Raw genomic sequence first — 16,390 nt, 5'->3', positions numbered from 1 at the left:
GGCTGGCTGTCTCACCTACATCACCTACGCAGACATAGGGGGCAACTTGTGGAGAGGGGCGACTCTAGGGTCCCGGAAGAGCTCCGAGCCTTCCCGTCATACGGGTGCGTCCTACCATAAGATCTGGGGGACGAGATTAAGAAGAACATCAGAATCGAGTTGTTGTGAGGGAACACGAGGAACAGACACAACAGTTGTGGGGTACTTTCCCGTAAGCACAGCAGGGGAGGACCACAACACATAAGCGCTAGAAGGAAGGCACAGATTTCCACCTGCGAAGGGAACTCTGGAGGTGCCATCGGACCGGCCGGACTTGCGCAGCCCGGCTAACCGTATTCCGGACTGAGGACCCAGAAGCGTTCAGTAAAGAGGTAAATGACTGCAACCTGGTGTCCTCGTTATTTACTGCACTGCACCACCACCACCATCCACATCTATTACTGTACGCCCCTCAGCAGGGTCATGGACCGGGTCTAGCCACCGTGACAACCCCAGAGCAGAGACTCAGAGGCCCGGTACCGGGTACCCCTCGGCCCTGCGGCAGTGGGGGCGCTACACTTACATAAAGCATCCCATTATTTTTAAAGCCATTCCGCAATTGTGCCCATGCTGCGTTTTTTTCCACAGCGGAAAAGCATCGCGGTAAAAAAACGCAGCATGTTCATTAATTTTGCGGAAAATCTGCAATTTTGCCACTACAGAATTGTATTTGGATCCATGAACAAAAAGTGCATTAATACCGGGGAAAAAAACTTGACAAATACGTTTTTCAGTGAATGAAAGCATTCTTGTCCAAAGACTAAATCCAATACAGCCCATAGTTTTTCCAGGGATTAAAAAAAAAACCAGATTAAAAGCAAAGTCACAGAAGTAGGAATTAAAGGGTCACAGGTGGGAAGGAGCATTTCAAAGATTGCCCCTGCTGTGAAGCACCAAGAGCCTGTACATAGTTTGAACAGTCATCCTGTGCTGACAGATTCCCTTTAAAATTTACCCAAAACTTCTAAAATTAACACAGCAAAACCCAGTATTTACCTGCACAGATCATAGAAACTAAATGCACTAGCAGGATGTAACAAACTCCCTTAATAATGATGAAGGTGCAAAATCCTGATGAAATAACCAATCACAACCTTCCAATTCATGGAGGGGGTGATTGTGTGCAATTTTAATACTAAGCAAAAAACAAAAAAAAAGCCTTCTATAGGGCGCTGGTCACACAGATGTAGTGCATGATGCCAGTGACGCCTAGGCAGGTGAATACTGTTGCCCCTTTTTTTCTGTGTTAAACTTTAACATTCATGTCGTTTTTTTTTTTTATGGAAAGTGTGATGGGAAAATGACGGCACTGACATGAACAGAGCACAGAGTAAACACACAGATCTCGCTCCTGTGTTGATCGTTTGTTGCAATGTATCAGTGCGGGTAAAATGTATCAGTTTGGAGTACGACATATTCTAATAGTGATGATACATCGGAGGCTGGGATTTTTGGGATCTCCTCTTTAGTCCGCCTTGCACATTTCTCATTTTTGGCCGCAGCATTCCCCCCATTGCGTCGTGTCGTGGGATCAGCAGCCCTGGAGGGGTACAGATTTCGTGCAGGTTGTGTTACCGTCTTCTGCTTCCTTACTGCTCTTGGAAGACCTTTGTTGTTTGTTCTTGAGGGTAAGAGAAGCTTACAGCATGGCTTAACTATGCCGAATGGGGGGTTTAACTAATACAACATGTGAGGAATTTTAGGCAGTCATATTTCACTGGAAAAAACAATGTTGGAGCAGATGGCCCTGGCCGCACAGATAGGAGGGCACTTGGCAGCGTCCTGCCCTGTCAATGTATAATACTCAGCACCGCTGCGACTGCGAATTGTTTCTTATGTCTTCCCGGACAGCTGGACTACTACTCCTATTATTAGTTACTACTAGTCCCTTATTTTCCTAATTGGGAATAATGGGAGTGGGGGGTGTCCTCCTCCTGAGACCCCCAAACACTGCCTTATCCTTCTAGTACAAAAACGATAAAGGTTGCACCTTGATTTACCAAGAATGATTACTCTAGAACATTGAAGATGCATTACTGCCATAGAAAATGGAAAAAAAAGGAAAAAAAGCGCTATATAATGTATATATGAAATATTCATCTGCAAAAATTGCTCTGAAAAACACAGTAGAAAAGAAGGTACTTAGTGCATAAATTGGCCAATATATGAGTGCCCAACTGCCATGTCAAGGCGAACTTCGAAAGTTGGGTCCCTGTCCTGTTTTCTCACCTTTCCTGGGCAAAAACGCCTACAATTTATGGGTCAGGACTGGACCAGCTAACGACTTAAAATCACCTGTGGCTGATGGGGGTTGGGCACACATATATTAGCCAATATATGCGTCAAGTACCTTCTTTTCTACTGTATGTTTCATAGCAATTTTTGCAGATGAATATTTCATATATACATTATATAGCGCCTTTTTTTTCCATTTTCTATGGCAGTAATTTATCTTCAATGTTCTAGTAATCATTCCTGGTAAATCATGGTGCAACCTTTATCGTTTTTCAACTTATATGCTTTTTTGGTTGGCGCCTGTTCACATTAGCTTGGATGTGCTGGTCTTTTTCTGTTTGTATTATCCTTGCATTAGCACCACAATTCTATCAGATATTTGACAGCGCTTCATGGCTGCCGACAATTTTGCTTAGGTCAGGATGGTCATGGCACCCAGAGCACAAATAGGTAATCCTTACACTAAGTGCAAACGACTGTATATTCTCTCATCTGACGGTATCTGGTTGATTATGCAAATCACACAGTGATCAAAGTGGGATCTGATTTTCTAGGAAAACAAATAATCCATTCCATCAGTCCTTGGAAATCGAACTGCACACAGATGTCATCCAAGTGCAGTCCCATTTCTACATCATTGACTTGCATGGCCAAGTGTGATCCATGGAAAAAAAATCTGTGCATGACCCCATAGACTAATATTGGCCTGATGTTTTGTCGGATCGCACTTGGACCGAGGACATACATCCAGATGAATTAGGGGTTGGTGTCGGCCGGTCATTATGGAGCGCCCCCACACCGCCGCAGGGCCGAGGGGTACCCGGAGCCGGGCCTCTGAGTCTCTGTCCTGGGGTTGTCACGGTGGCTAGACCCGGTCCGTGGCCCTGTCTGTCAGTGGGGGACGTCCGGTGCAATAAGTGGTGTTGTAACGGTGCAGTTGTGAGGTGCAGGTCGCGGTAAATAACAAGGACACCAGGTTGCAGTCTCTTTACCTCTTTACTGAAGGTTTTGGAGACCTCAGTCCAGAGCGCTGTTAACTGGGTTGTCAGAGACCGGCCGGTCCAAAGGCACATCAGAAGTTCTCTTTACAGGTGGGAATCAGTGTCTACCTGCTAGCGCTGGGTGTTGTAGTTCTTCCCTGCTGAGCTCCCGGGATAGTCCTCACAACTGCTTCTGTCTGTCTCTGATGCTCGTTCTCTCCGTCCCCCAGATGATATGGCTAGGACGCACCCGTATGACGGGGTAGGCCTGGAGTTCTTCCGGGACCCTAGAGTCGCCCCTCTCCCACAGCTGCCTCCGTTGTCTGCTTAGGTGTTAAGTGAGACAGCCAACCTGTAATTAGCTGTCCGGCCGTGGTTTGCAGTGTACTTAAAGTCTCTTACTTGCTCGGCGTTCCGGCCACCGACTGTTTGCGCCTCAGAAGGATGTTGCCTCAGTCTAACAGCACGACTCCTTCTGGTCCCAATACTTCTTTACTGTATTCCCGTTGTGCACTGGTTAGTTCTGCTCTGAGGAGTCTGCCAGGATCCCATCCCTGACAGGTCCTCTCACTAGCTCTTCCCAGCTACTTCTCCCTGTCTTCCTGTCCAACCCCCAGTTTTACCATAGTGTGAGGAGTGGCCTACTAGATAGGACCACCCCCCCTGGTGGCCGGAGTGTGAAGTGTAGTGAGGTGTTACCTGGTCAGAGAAACTCCTCTAGTGCAATCAGACGTACCATAGCTCCCCATAGTGGCGGAGCCACAGTACTGCAACAACCAGGACTCTGGGGTGCTGCACTCCCCCCCGGTTAAATCCAGTACTCCGGGACTGGGAAAACAAGAACAATAATACATGTTAACAGAAAACACACAAATTTTTGAAATAGCATAACAATTGAACATAACAATGCTTCCCTTTACGGGAGGTGAGGATTCTTGAACGTTGCAAAAGTTAGGTCATGCACAGTTTATGACTCTCAGTTCAGTGGTTGAAACAGCGGGGACCCCGGGTAAACAACGGGGCCCCCCTTTTTGAAAGTTTTTGAGCAATTCACCGTCCATTACTCTAGTGTCCATTTAAAAACCTGTAACAAAAAGATATATATATACAACCATTTACAATTAAATAGCAGCCCTTATTAATACCTCCAAGTTTTGTATCGGAGGGGGGTTTGATTTTGAGTGCTGCGTGTGGACCTTCGCAGCGCAGGGGTTGCTATTGGCCTGACAGGGCCCGCTATGCTTGCTACCGCTGGTGTAGTGCGCTGTCTTCTAACTACACTTCTAGTGAGTCTGGGTAGCACTGGCAGGTTGGGGCTCTCAGAGCTGCGGTTATCAACAGTGGGTACAGCAGATTCACCGATAGCAGAGGGAGGATTTGTCGGTTCAACGGTTGGCAGGGCTTCATCAGGTAAGGCTTGTTGAGGTAGTGGAGCCAGATGATCTGGTACCACCATTGTTTCTGGCGGGTCCGGCTGTTGAAACATTACGACAGGTACCACAACGGCTTGGTTTATCTGAGTCCAGGACTGGGGAAAGTCACCAAGGACAGTATGGAACATTTTCTCCTTTTCCACCGGCGGGGAGATTTCTGGGGCCGTGCCCCTCTCTTTCAACTTATCGGGGCAGACCTTAAGGTGATCCCTGGATACCGCTGTCGAGGTCTCCCCTCTGTCCTTGCTGATGAGACAGACCTTAGTGTTGTCGAAGTCGGATGGCAAGATGGTATACGGTTCCGCTTCCCATTGGTCATCGAGCTTGTGTAACCTCCTCTTTCGTTTAAGCACTTGCTCACCAGGTGACAGGGGAATCGCAGGAGCGTGTTGATTGTAGTCCCTTTCTTGTTTCTGCCTAGCCTGGGCGAGACTTCTCTCCACACACTCCTGTACTTCGCGGTATCTTCGCTGCCTTTCTGTATCCCAATCTGCCTCCGGCGAGGTATCTTCGGGTACTAGGACCCCCATGTCCAGATCAACGGGTAACCGACTAGACCTTCCTCGCATCAGGTACGCTGGAGTACAGTTGGTGGAACTTACTGGGATGTGGTTGTACATATCCACCAGATCAGGCAACTTCGTCGGCCACAGGTTCCGTTCCTCCACAGGCAAGGTCTTCAATAAATCGATTACTACCTGGTTCATCTTCTCGCACATCCCGATGGTTTGAGGATGGTACGGGGTGGTTCTGATCTTCTTACACCCGTACAGCTGGCAGAATTCTTGGAACACTTCCGCTTCGAATGCAGGCCCCTGATCGGTCAGTACTTTCTCTGGGTAGCCATGGGGCCTACAAAAGTGCTGCTGGAAGGCCCTGGCGGCAGTCCTAGCCGTTAGATCCTTGACAGGCACAACCACCAAAAACCTGGAGTAGTGGTCCACGATGGTAAGGGCGTAGATATAGCCCGACCGGCTAGGTGTCAGCTTCACATGATCCAGCGCGACCAGTTCAAGCGGCCGTTTGGTGACGATAGGCCGCAGAGGAGCCCGTTGACTGTCACGGTCCTTCCTGCGCAGGCTACATGGACCACACTCCCGACACCACTTCTCAATGGTTCTCTTCATGCCAATCCAATAGAACCTCCCTCGGAGCAGCTTCTCCAGCTTCCTCCATCCGAAGTGTCCGGCTCCATCATGGTAGGCTCCCAGAACCATGGGCGCATCTCGCCTTGGCACCACTATCTGCCACACCAATTCATGAGTACGTGGGTCGATGCTCCTCCTGCACAGCTTGCCATCATGGATAAACAGTTTGCTTCTCCCCTTCCACAGCTGTTGGGTTTCTTGTGGATCATCTGGGCCAGGGTGCAACCCAGCCTGCGTCAAGAGCTCCTTCACCTGACGGACCGCGGGGTCACTATCCTGGGTTTCTGCCCATCCGTGGTGGGGCAGGGGATTCAGCGTGGCATCCGGTTGGTTCTTGTGCCTGTTCTTCACATGGTGGGAGTTCTGAGTGGCTTTGGGGCGATGGAAGGCAGGCAGCTCCACCTCTTCAAGTGCCTCCGGGTCTTCTCCCACTTCTGGTAAATTGGGCATTCGGGACAGGGCATCGGCATTGGCATTCTGGTGTCCTGCCCGATATTTGATGGTGAAATCATAGTTGGACAGCCGGGCCATCCACCGCTGTTCCAAAGCCCCGAGTTTGGCAGTACCCAGATGCGTTAGCGGATTGTTGTCCGTGAAGACGGTGAATTTCGCGGAGGCCAGGTAGTGCTTGAACCTCTCTGTCACTGCCCAGACAAGGGCAAGGAATTCCAGTTTGAAGGAACTGTAGTTGTCAGGGTTCCTTTCCGTGGGACGGAGTTTCCTGCTGGCGTAAGCGATCACTCTTTCTTTGCCTTTCTGGACTTGAGACAGCACGGCTCCTAGTCCCACATTACTGGCATCTGTGTACAGCACAAACGGTTGGTCGTATTCGGGGTAAGCCAGTACCTCTTCTCCCGTCAGCGCCGACTTCAAGCAGGTGAAGGACTCCTCCAGCTCCCCGTTCCAGTCAAAGGGGGTGTTCTTCCCCTTGGTCTTCTTTGGTTGGCCCACCAACAGGTTTTGCAAGGGTGCGGCCTTCTTGGTGAAGTCTTTAATGAACCTCCGGTAATAGCCTACCAGCCCGAGGAACTGCCGGACTTCGTGGAGGTCACTGGGCTTTGGCCAGTCCTTGATCACTGTGACCTTGTCGGGGTCTGGGGCCACTCCTTCAGCGCTCACCACATGGCCCAGGTACTGCACTTTAGGTTTCAGCAGATGACACTTGGACGGTTTCACTTTTAGGCCGAAGTTGGACAAGGCTTCAAACACCTCGGCCAGGTGCTTCAGATGGTCTTCGTAGGTTTTAGAGAAGACTATGACGTCATCCAGATATAGCAGCACGGTTTCAAAGTTCAGGTGTCCCAGGCAGCACTCCATCATCCTCTGGAACGTTCCGGGAGCATTGCACAATCCGAAGGGCATGTAGTTGAACTCACAGAGACCCATTGGCGTCGTGAAGGCCGTCTTCTCTTTGTCCGCCTCCGCTACAGGAACCTGCCAGTACCCACTGGTGAGATCTAAGGTAGAGAAGTAGTTAGCAGATTTTAAGGCAGCCAGAGACTCCTCTATCCTGGGCAGTGGGTATGCGTCCTTATGTGTAATGCGAATCAACTGCCTGTAATCAACACACATCCTCATTGTACCATCTTTCTTTTTAACAAGGACTAACGGAGCTGCCCAGGGGCTACAGCTGTCTCTCACCACCCCAGCCTCCTTCATTTCCCGCAACATGTCCTTGGCACACTGGTAATGAGCTGGGGGTACAGGGCGATATCTCTCTTTTATGGGTCGGTGATCTCCCGTGGGGATGTGATGTTGGATCCCTTTCACCTGCCCAAAATCTGAGGGGTGTTTGCTGAATACCTGTTCGTACTCGTGTACCACCCTGTAAGCCCCCTGTATTTGATGAGATGGGGTAGAGTCAGTGCCCACATGCAATTCCCGACACCAGTCTTTCGAGTGCTCTGCAGAACCTTTGTTCTCCGCCACGTTTGACGGGACCAAGGGTTCAGGTGTCTGTATTACACTATTATTGACAGTGAACAGTTTGGCGAGCGTGGTATACTTGGTTAGGTGGACCTCTTCCTCCCCACAATTGAGGACACGTACGGGCACTCTCCCCTGACGGACGTCGACCACCCCCCGGGCTGTCAGAACAGTAGGCCTATTGTCTGAATATACGGGTTCTACCAAGGCCTGGTAGTCCTTACCCCTGAGGCCTATGGCTGCTCTACACCATATTAACATTTCACTCTTGGGGGGTATCGCGATGGGGTTTGAATCACTCACAGTGACACGACCAATCTCACCACCAGTCAGCTCTACCTGCTGTCTCTGCATCAGAGCTCTGATTTCCTTCTGCAGGGCACGTTGCTCACTGTGGCCAGCGATTTCTGCCACCTGTTGCAACAAAACAATCACTTCTGCAAGACAATTTTCTATAACATTAGTACCAAGAGTCATCATGGGATTACATTCTCGACGATCAATATCAACAATCACAATCCCTTGGGCTTTCAATTCCACCCGCCCCACTTTGATGGTGACCTCCTTATACCCCACTTGTGGCAACGGCTGACCATTACTGGCGATTATGGTGAAATCATCGTCAGGGCCACGAGTAATATCAGCGTCCTCCCAATACCGTTTGTAGAGCACGTAAGGTATAGTCGTCACCTGAGAACCAGTGTCCAGCAAAGCATTCAAGGGGATTCCATCAATCACTACAGGGAGAACTGGTCGTCCTCCAATATACTTGGTTCTCCAATGCTGCGGGCCTGACCGTCCTACTCCTGGGGGTTGGCCCTTTGCCCCAGGGGTTGCTCGTTTAAAGGACAGTACCTTGCAAGATGGCCCACCTGGTGACATCGGCGGCAGATGGGTCGTCCGTCCTGATGGAAACGATCGCTGTCCCGGCCTCTGGTCGGTGGGGTCCTCTTCTGTCGCGTCCAGGGAACATCCTCTGGTCCGGAGGCTAGCTGGATCTTTTTCTTGGGGGCCTCCTGTAGGGACTGCACCGTCCGGGCTAGGGCAGCAACGCTCTTGGTCAGCTCCTGCATCTGAAGACGGAGTCCTGCAGGGGAGTCGTCCTCGAAGTTCTGGGCGTCGGCCTCCGCGGCAACTGGGGTATCCGATGCCACCTCCTGGTGGTATGTGAGAGCGGGGCGCCTGGATGGTATTGCGCGGCTGGGCTGTCGCTCCTGCAATGCCTGGATAGCTTTATCTTTGAACTGCGCAAAAGTCAAGTCTGGATTTTGCATGGCCAGGAAGTGCAATTGGCCCCGCTGGTGACTGCACAGGAGCCCCTCAATGAACCGCTCCTTCAGAAGTTTATCCTCATCCTGCATGCTGCCGGGGTCACTCTGCTTAATGGCCCGCATCGCCTCCTGGAGATTAAGGGCATAGTCCCGCAAGCTATCCTGTGGCCTCTGTTTGCATCCATAAAAAGTCAGTTTAATTTCCGTAGCAGTGCGAGTATCAAAGGTGGCTTTAAGCTTGGCAAAAATCTGTTGTGCAGTTCCTTTATCCTCAGCGGGCCAGGATTTCAATTCTCTCAGAGCCGCCCCAAAGAGTTGGCCGATTATCATATGAACCTTCTGAGGCTCTGTCAGGGGATAGAACTCGAGCAGGCTGCAGAGCCCTTCCTTAAAGTCAGTGAATGTATGCGACTCCCCAGAGTATCGTGGGAGCCAGGCCGCTCCGGGCAGGTACGGCATAGAAAAGGGCATTATGGCTTTTGTGCTAGCGGCAGTGTCCGGCTGGCTGAGGGGAACAGCGGGTTCTGCGGCAACCGGTGGTGGTATTAGGGCCGCGGCTTCGCCCGCTGCGTGGACCGGAGCTGCCCCTGCGTCCGCGGCTGCCACCTCCTCTCCTCCCGACTCGGACATGGCTGTACCTTCCTCCCACTAACCTGCCGGAGGACGGAGTTCCTCTTCCGGGATTGGCGCCTTACCGCGCTTTCCGTTCCGCGCTTCTTTTGGCTGGTTCCGCCCACGTAGCTAAGGCTCCTCCCTCCGTGCGCGGCAATGGCGAATTTTGGCGGCAAATGGCACAGCACACAGTCTTTTCAATAAAGTACAGTCCAAGCACAATAAATCACAGTTCCAAGGCACACATGACCTGATTCTTCAGGCTTAAGTAGATCCTGTTCGTGACGCCAAGTTTGGAGCGCCCCCACACCGCCGCAGGGCCGAGGGGTACCCGGAGCCGGGCCTCTGAGTCTCTGTCCTGGGGTTGTCACGGTGGCTAGACCCGGTCCGTGGCCCTGTCTGTCAGTGGGGGACGTCCGGTGCAATAAGTGGTGTTGTAACGGTGCAGTTGTGAGGTGCAGGTCGCGGTAAATAACAAGGACACCAGGTTGCAGTCTCTTTACCTCTTTACTGAAGGTTTTGGAGACCTCAGTCCAGAGCGCTGTTAACTGGGTTGTCAGAGACCGGCCGGTCCAAAGGCACATCAGAAGTTCTCTTTACAGGTGGGAATCAGTGTCTACCTGCTAGCGCTGGGTGTTGTAGTTCTTCCCTGCTGAGCTCCCGGGATAGTCCTCACAACTGCTTCTGTCTGTCTCTGATGCTCGTTCTCTCCGTCCCCCAGATGATACGGCTAGGACGCACCCGTATGACGGGGTAGGCCTGGAGTTCTTCCGGGACCCTAGAGTCGCCCCTCTCCCACAGCTGCCTCCGTTGTCTGCTTAGGTGTTAAGTGAGACAGCCAACCTGTAATTAGCTGTCCGGCCGTGGTTTGCAGTGTACTTAAAGTCTCTTACTTGCTCGGCGTTCCGGCCACCGACTGTTTGCGCCTCAGAAGGATGTTGCCTCGGTCTAACAGCACGACTCCTTCTGGTCCCAATACTTCTTTACTGTATTCCCGTTGTGCACTGGTTAGTTCTGCTCTGAGGAGTCTGCCAGGATCCCATCCCTGACAGGTCCTCTCACTAGCTCTTCCCAGCTACTTCTCCCTGTCTTCCTGTCCAACCCCCAGTTTTACCATAGTGTGAGGAGTGGCCTACTAGATAGGACCACCCCCCCTGGTGGCCGGAGTGTGAAGTGTAGTGAGGTGTTACCTGGTCAGAGAAACTCCTCTAGTGCAATCAGACGTACCATAGCTCCCCATAGTGGCGGAGCCACAGTACTGCAACAACCAGGACTCTGGGGTGCTGCACTTACGCCCCTGACTGTCCCCCTATACCAGTCTTATCCGTGTGCGTTTGTGATGCTGAGCACTCCTGCCCATGAATGATGGATGTGATAGTGGTTGCCCATCAGTATAGACACCTGTGCGGTCTCTGCCTAGTATCATGGGAACTGCAGCCGATTACATCTACGCTAACCCCTTATCTTATGGGCAATTAATTTTTTTTATTTTTGAAATTTCATTTTTTTTCCTTTTTTACTTCCAAGAGATATATCGTAACTTTTTTTTTACGTTTTTCCTTCCACCTAGTAGTAGTTACTAAAAATTCAGAACCTTGCAATAAAAAATTGGTTTGTGTCGCCGTGTTCTGAAAATCATAAGTTTTTCTATTTTTTTTCCCATAGATTCAGCTGTGCGGGTGCTTGTTTTATTGTACACCAAGCTGATGCTTTGAGTGATACCATATTGGGTTTAAAGATGGCCATTTCATTGCTTTTTGTTGTAAGTGTGGAGAGCAAAAACTGGCATTTTGATATATTTTATTTTTGGCATTTACCGTACAAGTTAAATTCATTTTTTATAGATCTGACCTTTATGGACATGGAGATGCCAAATATATTTATATTTTTATTGGTTACATTTTTTTTCTTTACTGGGTAAAGCGAAGTGACTTTAAACTTTTAACTTTATTTTTAAGATTTTTTTAAACTTGTTTTTTTTTCTACTTTTCATTTTATACAAACTGTAGAAAAATGCTTTTTTTTGTGGCAACCCTTCCAACCACGACAGACTTGTTAAGATTTTTTCTAAATGTACCGTCATGAACGTTAACATTGAACTCTCTGATTGAGAACTTTAGTCTCTGAGCTGTAGCTCTTGTGCTTTTTTTTTTTTTCATTTTACTGAGCATTAGACTTAGGCCTCATTCAGACTTCCGTGTAGCATGTATGGGTTGTATCCTTTTTTCACGGAAACAACATGTACCCATTATAATCTATTCTGGTATTTACATGTTTCTGTTTTTCGTCAGCATGAAAGAAAAGGGCAAATACAAGTCTATGGGTATGTGTCCACGTTCAGGTTTGCTTCAGGCTTTGGTCAGGATTTTATGCAGGTAAAATCCTGACCAAAAATGCACCTGAGGTCACTGGCAGGTCATCTGCGGTGTTCCTGCGTGTTTTGCTCATTGTAGCAACATGCTGCGTTCTTAAAAAACGCACCGCATGTGCGTTTTCGCGGGAAAAACGCATGCGTTTTTTCCTGCACAGTGGAGACGGGATTTCATTAAATCCCCTCCACTATGCTGTAACATCTGGACGCTGTGTTTTTGACGCTGCGGCTCAGCGCTGCGTCAAAAACGCAGCGTTTCCTGAACGTGGACACATACCCTATGGGTCCATGAAAAACATGTAGAACACCCATGCTTTCCTTATTTATAGGACAAGCTTGTAATTTATGTATTTCTTTATCCATCCATGAAAAACACTGATGACCCACTGATGATATAAAAACAGACACATGGACCATATACTGTTAAAAATGGTCACATTGATGACACACTAATACACAACACTCATGACACTGGTACAATTTTTTTCATGTACATTTTTAAAGACGTATGTGTGAATCCTCCCTTATGGTGAACTTTTTCCACTTGTGAATAATCTTTCTTACTGTAGAATGATGGACTCCAAGTTGTTTGGAAATGTCCTTTATAATTAGAGATGATTTAATTTTTTTAAATTTGAAATTGTAAGGTTGAGGTTGAATTTGCCCAAAAAATGTCACGGATGTGTCAGAGGCTGCAGACAGTCGCACTGCATCTGGCTGCAGAAGGTCTCAGTGGTTGGCCTTGCTTACTAGTGACCATCTCCCCCGGCCTGAATGGTGTCAACTGAATCTGGGTGGTTGGGAGTTGCAGGTGTGATTTTCTATTTGCACTTCCCTGTTGAGACTTGGAGCTGCAGCAGTCGGCTAGCGTCCTTTTTGGAGTTTGAAGGATGACGGTCTTTATCTCTGAGGCTACTCAAGCTAAGTGTTCCCCTTGTTTTGTGTATACTAGCTGTCTTTAGTGTTAGTGGAGTTCGACCAGCGTACACCCCTTCCTTCTCTAAGTAGCTTAGGCTACTTTCACACTAGCGTTTGTTGCAGCTGTGGAGGGCTGCGGACTTCCTCCGTGAAGCCCCGCCCTCGGCCGCACCTCCGCCACTAAAAAAAGAAAATTGCTACAAGCTGCGTCCTACGCATACTGCAGCAAAAAATAATAAACGCACAAGATACATACCTTCTGGTGAACCGTCTCGTCCCACGAAGTAATCCATCTGAAGGGGTTAACTAATATTACAGGCAGGAGCCCTGCTAAATGCAGCGGTGCTCGTGCCTGTAATCCCCGGCGAATGAAGGAAATGTAGGTCATTGACCTACATTTCCTTCAGTCGCGGTGATGCGCCCCCTGGTGGATGTCCTCATATGACCTGGAGCGTGGGAAAAAGTTCCCAGGCTGCAGTTCATGAGAACATCCAGCAGGGGCGCATCACCGCGACTCAATGTAAGTACAGATCCAGCTTTCCTTTCAGCACCCGGGGATTACAGGCACGAGCGAGTGGTTTATCGCAGCTCATGCCTGTAATATTAGTTAACCCCTTCAGATGGATTACTTCGTGGGACGAGACGGTTCACCAGAAGGTATGTATCTTGTGCGTTTATTATTTTTCAAAGCGAGGGTGTTCCTGATGGATTGAGAGAACAATAAATTATTACAACAACCGCTGTGTTTATTTCATTAAACTACTTTTAAATCATGTGTGTGTGTTTTTTAACCCTTTCCAACAATTGGATTAATAATGGATAGGTGTCATAATTGATGCCTCTCCATTATTAACCTGGCTTAATGTCACCTTCCAATAGCAAGGTGGCATTAACCCTTCATTACCCCATAGCCCACCGCTACACGGGAGTGGGAAGAGAGTGGCCAAGTGCCAGAATAGGCGCATCTTCCAGATGTGCCTTTTCTGGGGTGGCTGGGGGCAGATGTTTGTAGCCAGGGGGGGCCAATAACCATGGACCCTCTCCTGGCTATTAATATCTGCCCTCAGTCACTGGCTTTACCATTCTGGCGGAGAAAATTGCGCGGGAGCCCACGCCAATTTTTCCCGCCATTTAACCCTTTATTTCAGCAGCTACAGCGCCCACATTTTGCACATACACACTACTAACATTAGTAGTGTGGAATATGCATAAAAAAAGGGGATATGAGATGGTTTACTGTATGTAACCATGTCTCATATCCTGTCGGGTTTGCGCAGGAGAAATGAAAAGCCGGCAATTGAATTACCGACTTTTCACTAACACCACTGCGTATATCTCGCAAGTCACACTGCTGGTCCGTGTGGAATCCGTATTTTTCTCGCCCCCATAGACTTTCATTAGCGATTTTTTTGCGCAATACGCTGACAAACGCAGCATGCTGCGATTTTGTACGGCCGTAGAAAGCCGTATAATACTGAACCGTAATATACGGCTAATAGGAGCAGCCCCATTGAGAATAATTGTGCCGTTTATTTTGCGAGTTTTACGGACGTAATTTCTGCGCTCTTACGTCCGTAAAACTCGCTAGTGTGAGGCCGGCCTAACACTGAGGTTTCCTAGGACCTTATCCAACCACTTTTAAACTATTTTACACAAACTCAGCCTTAGTAATGTCAGTGATCTCACCAAAGAAATGGACAGTAACCAATAATTAACATATATTTTTGTGCAAATAGATTTGCAATTTATTTAAATTCACCGGGACTTAAAAATTTAATAAAATTTATTGAATCGATTCACTACAAATCAATCAGCTCTACTTTTAGCATTTTTTAAAGACCTTCTAAGGACCAGATATCATTTTTTATTTTGTCCTGATATGTTAAACTTTGGAATGCAAAGATGGTGTATTCAAACTTTTCCATGACTTTAAGTAAGAAATATCTGAACAGAATTTGACATAAATAGATATTCTATTACAACCTGTTTGTTTTGCACCTCCTCAGTGAGGCATCCTAGACTCCAAGCCTCATGTCAATATGAAGTTGGCCGTCTTAAGTGTTTGTCTTCCACATGTAAACAATATATCAGAAGTCAATGTCCGTTTTGCTCTACAGCAAATTCCATGTATATGTTGATAAATCAGACAGACATGACGATGGTATCAGCCAGACCTGATGACTGCCGCAGACAGAGCTCTTTTATGCCGGCCTGACCTACAGATGATGATAAAGATCCAAACGGAGGCCGTGTCTGGGGCTTGTCACATGACAATGCCAACCTGGGCAGCCTATTTATTCTCCATGACACCAGGCTGAACCTTAAACTAATAAACAGTCCATCATGGTGACAAGCGATAGACCTACAAACCTGGGAGATATTAAAAAAAAAGTGCCCTCCAGCAAAAAAAAAGAAAAAAATAGAAAATCACCCGTAAGTTCTTGAGTTGTTCACATATGTCACATTTCACATGGTTTTCGCTGCATGCGCCATACCTAAATCTGTGTCAAATCAAAGTGAAATTTTCATCCAGTGCAGAAGAATGAGGCTCCAGGGGTATTCACCGTAGAAATGTTGGGGCTTGAAAAAACCATGCGGATTCATGGAAGGGCAGGCGTTAAATCCAAGGTGATTTTTTTCTTTTCCTTGTAGTCTTCCAAGAGTTGTAACTATTTCATTTTTTTGTTTCATAGACTTTGCGATATGACCTTCAATTTATATAATTACCATTTTCAGGTCCAAACAACTTTCTAATGCATTTTTAGGGGGGTGAAGTTACCATAAAATTGTGATTCTTCTCTTAGACTTATTTTCTCATTCTGGCATTCACTTTATTAGATAAATATTGCATTTTAATAGCTTGTACAGTCACGAAGAAGGATATAAAATATATATATATATATATATATATATATATATATATATATATATATATATATATATATATATATATATATATACACTGCTCAAATAAAATAAAGGGAACACTTAAACAACAGACTATAACAAAGTAAATCAAACTTCTGTGAAATCAAACTGTCCACTTAGGAAGCAACACTGATTGACAATCAATTTCACATGCTGTTGTGCAAATGGAATAGACAAAAGATGGAAATTATTGGCAATTATCAAGACACACTCAATAAAGGAGCGGTTCTGCAGGTGGGGACCACAGACCACATCTCAGTACCAACGCTTTCTAGCTGATGTTTTGGTCACTTTTGAAGGTTGGTTGTGCTTTCACACTTGTGGTAGCATGAGACGGACTCTACAACCCACACAAGTGGCTCTGGTGGTGCAGCTCATCCAGGATGGCACATCAATGCGAGCTGTGGCAAGAAGCTTTGCTGTGTCTGTCAGCGTAGTGTCCAGAGGCTGGAGGCGCTACCAGGAGACAGGCCAGTGCACCAGAAGACATGGAGGAGGCTGTAGGAGGGCAACAACCCAGCAGCAGGAC

The sequence above is a fragment of the Ranitomeya variabilis genome, chromosome 2 (assembly GCF_051348905.1).
Source record: "Ranitomeya variabilis isolate aRanVar5 chromosome 2, aRanVar5.hap1, whole genome shotgun sequence".
Classification (NCBI taxonomy): Eukaryota; Metazoa; Chordata; class Amphibia; order Anura; family Dendrobatidae; genus Ranitomeya; species Ranitomeya variabilis.
Note: the sequence above shows the minus strand (reverse complement) of the source record.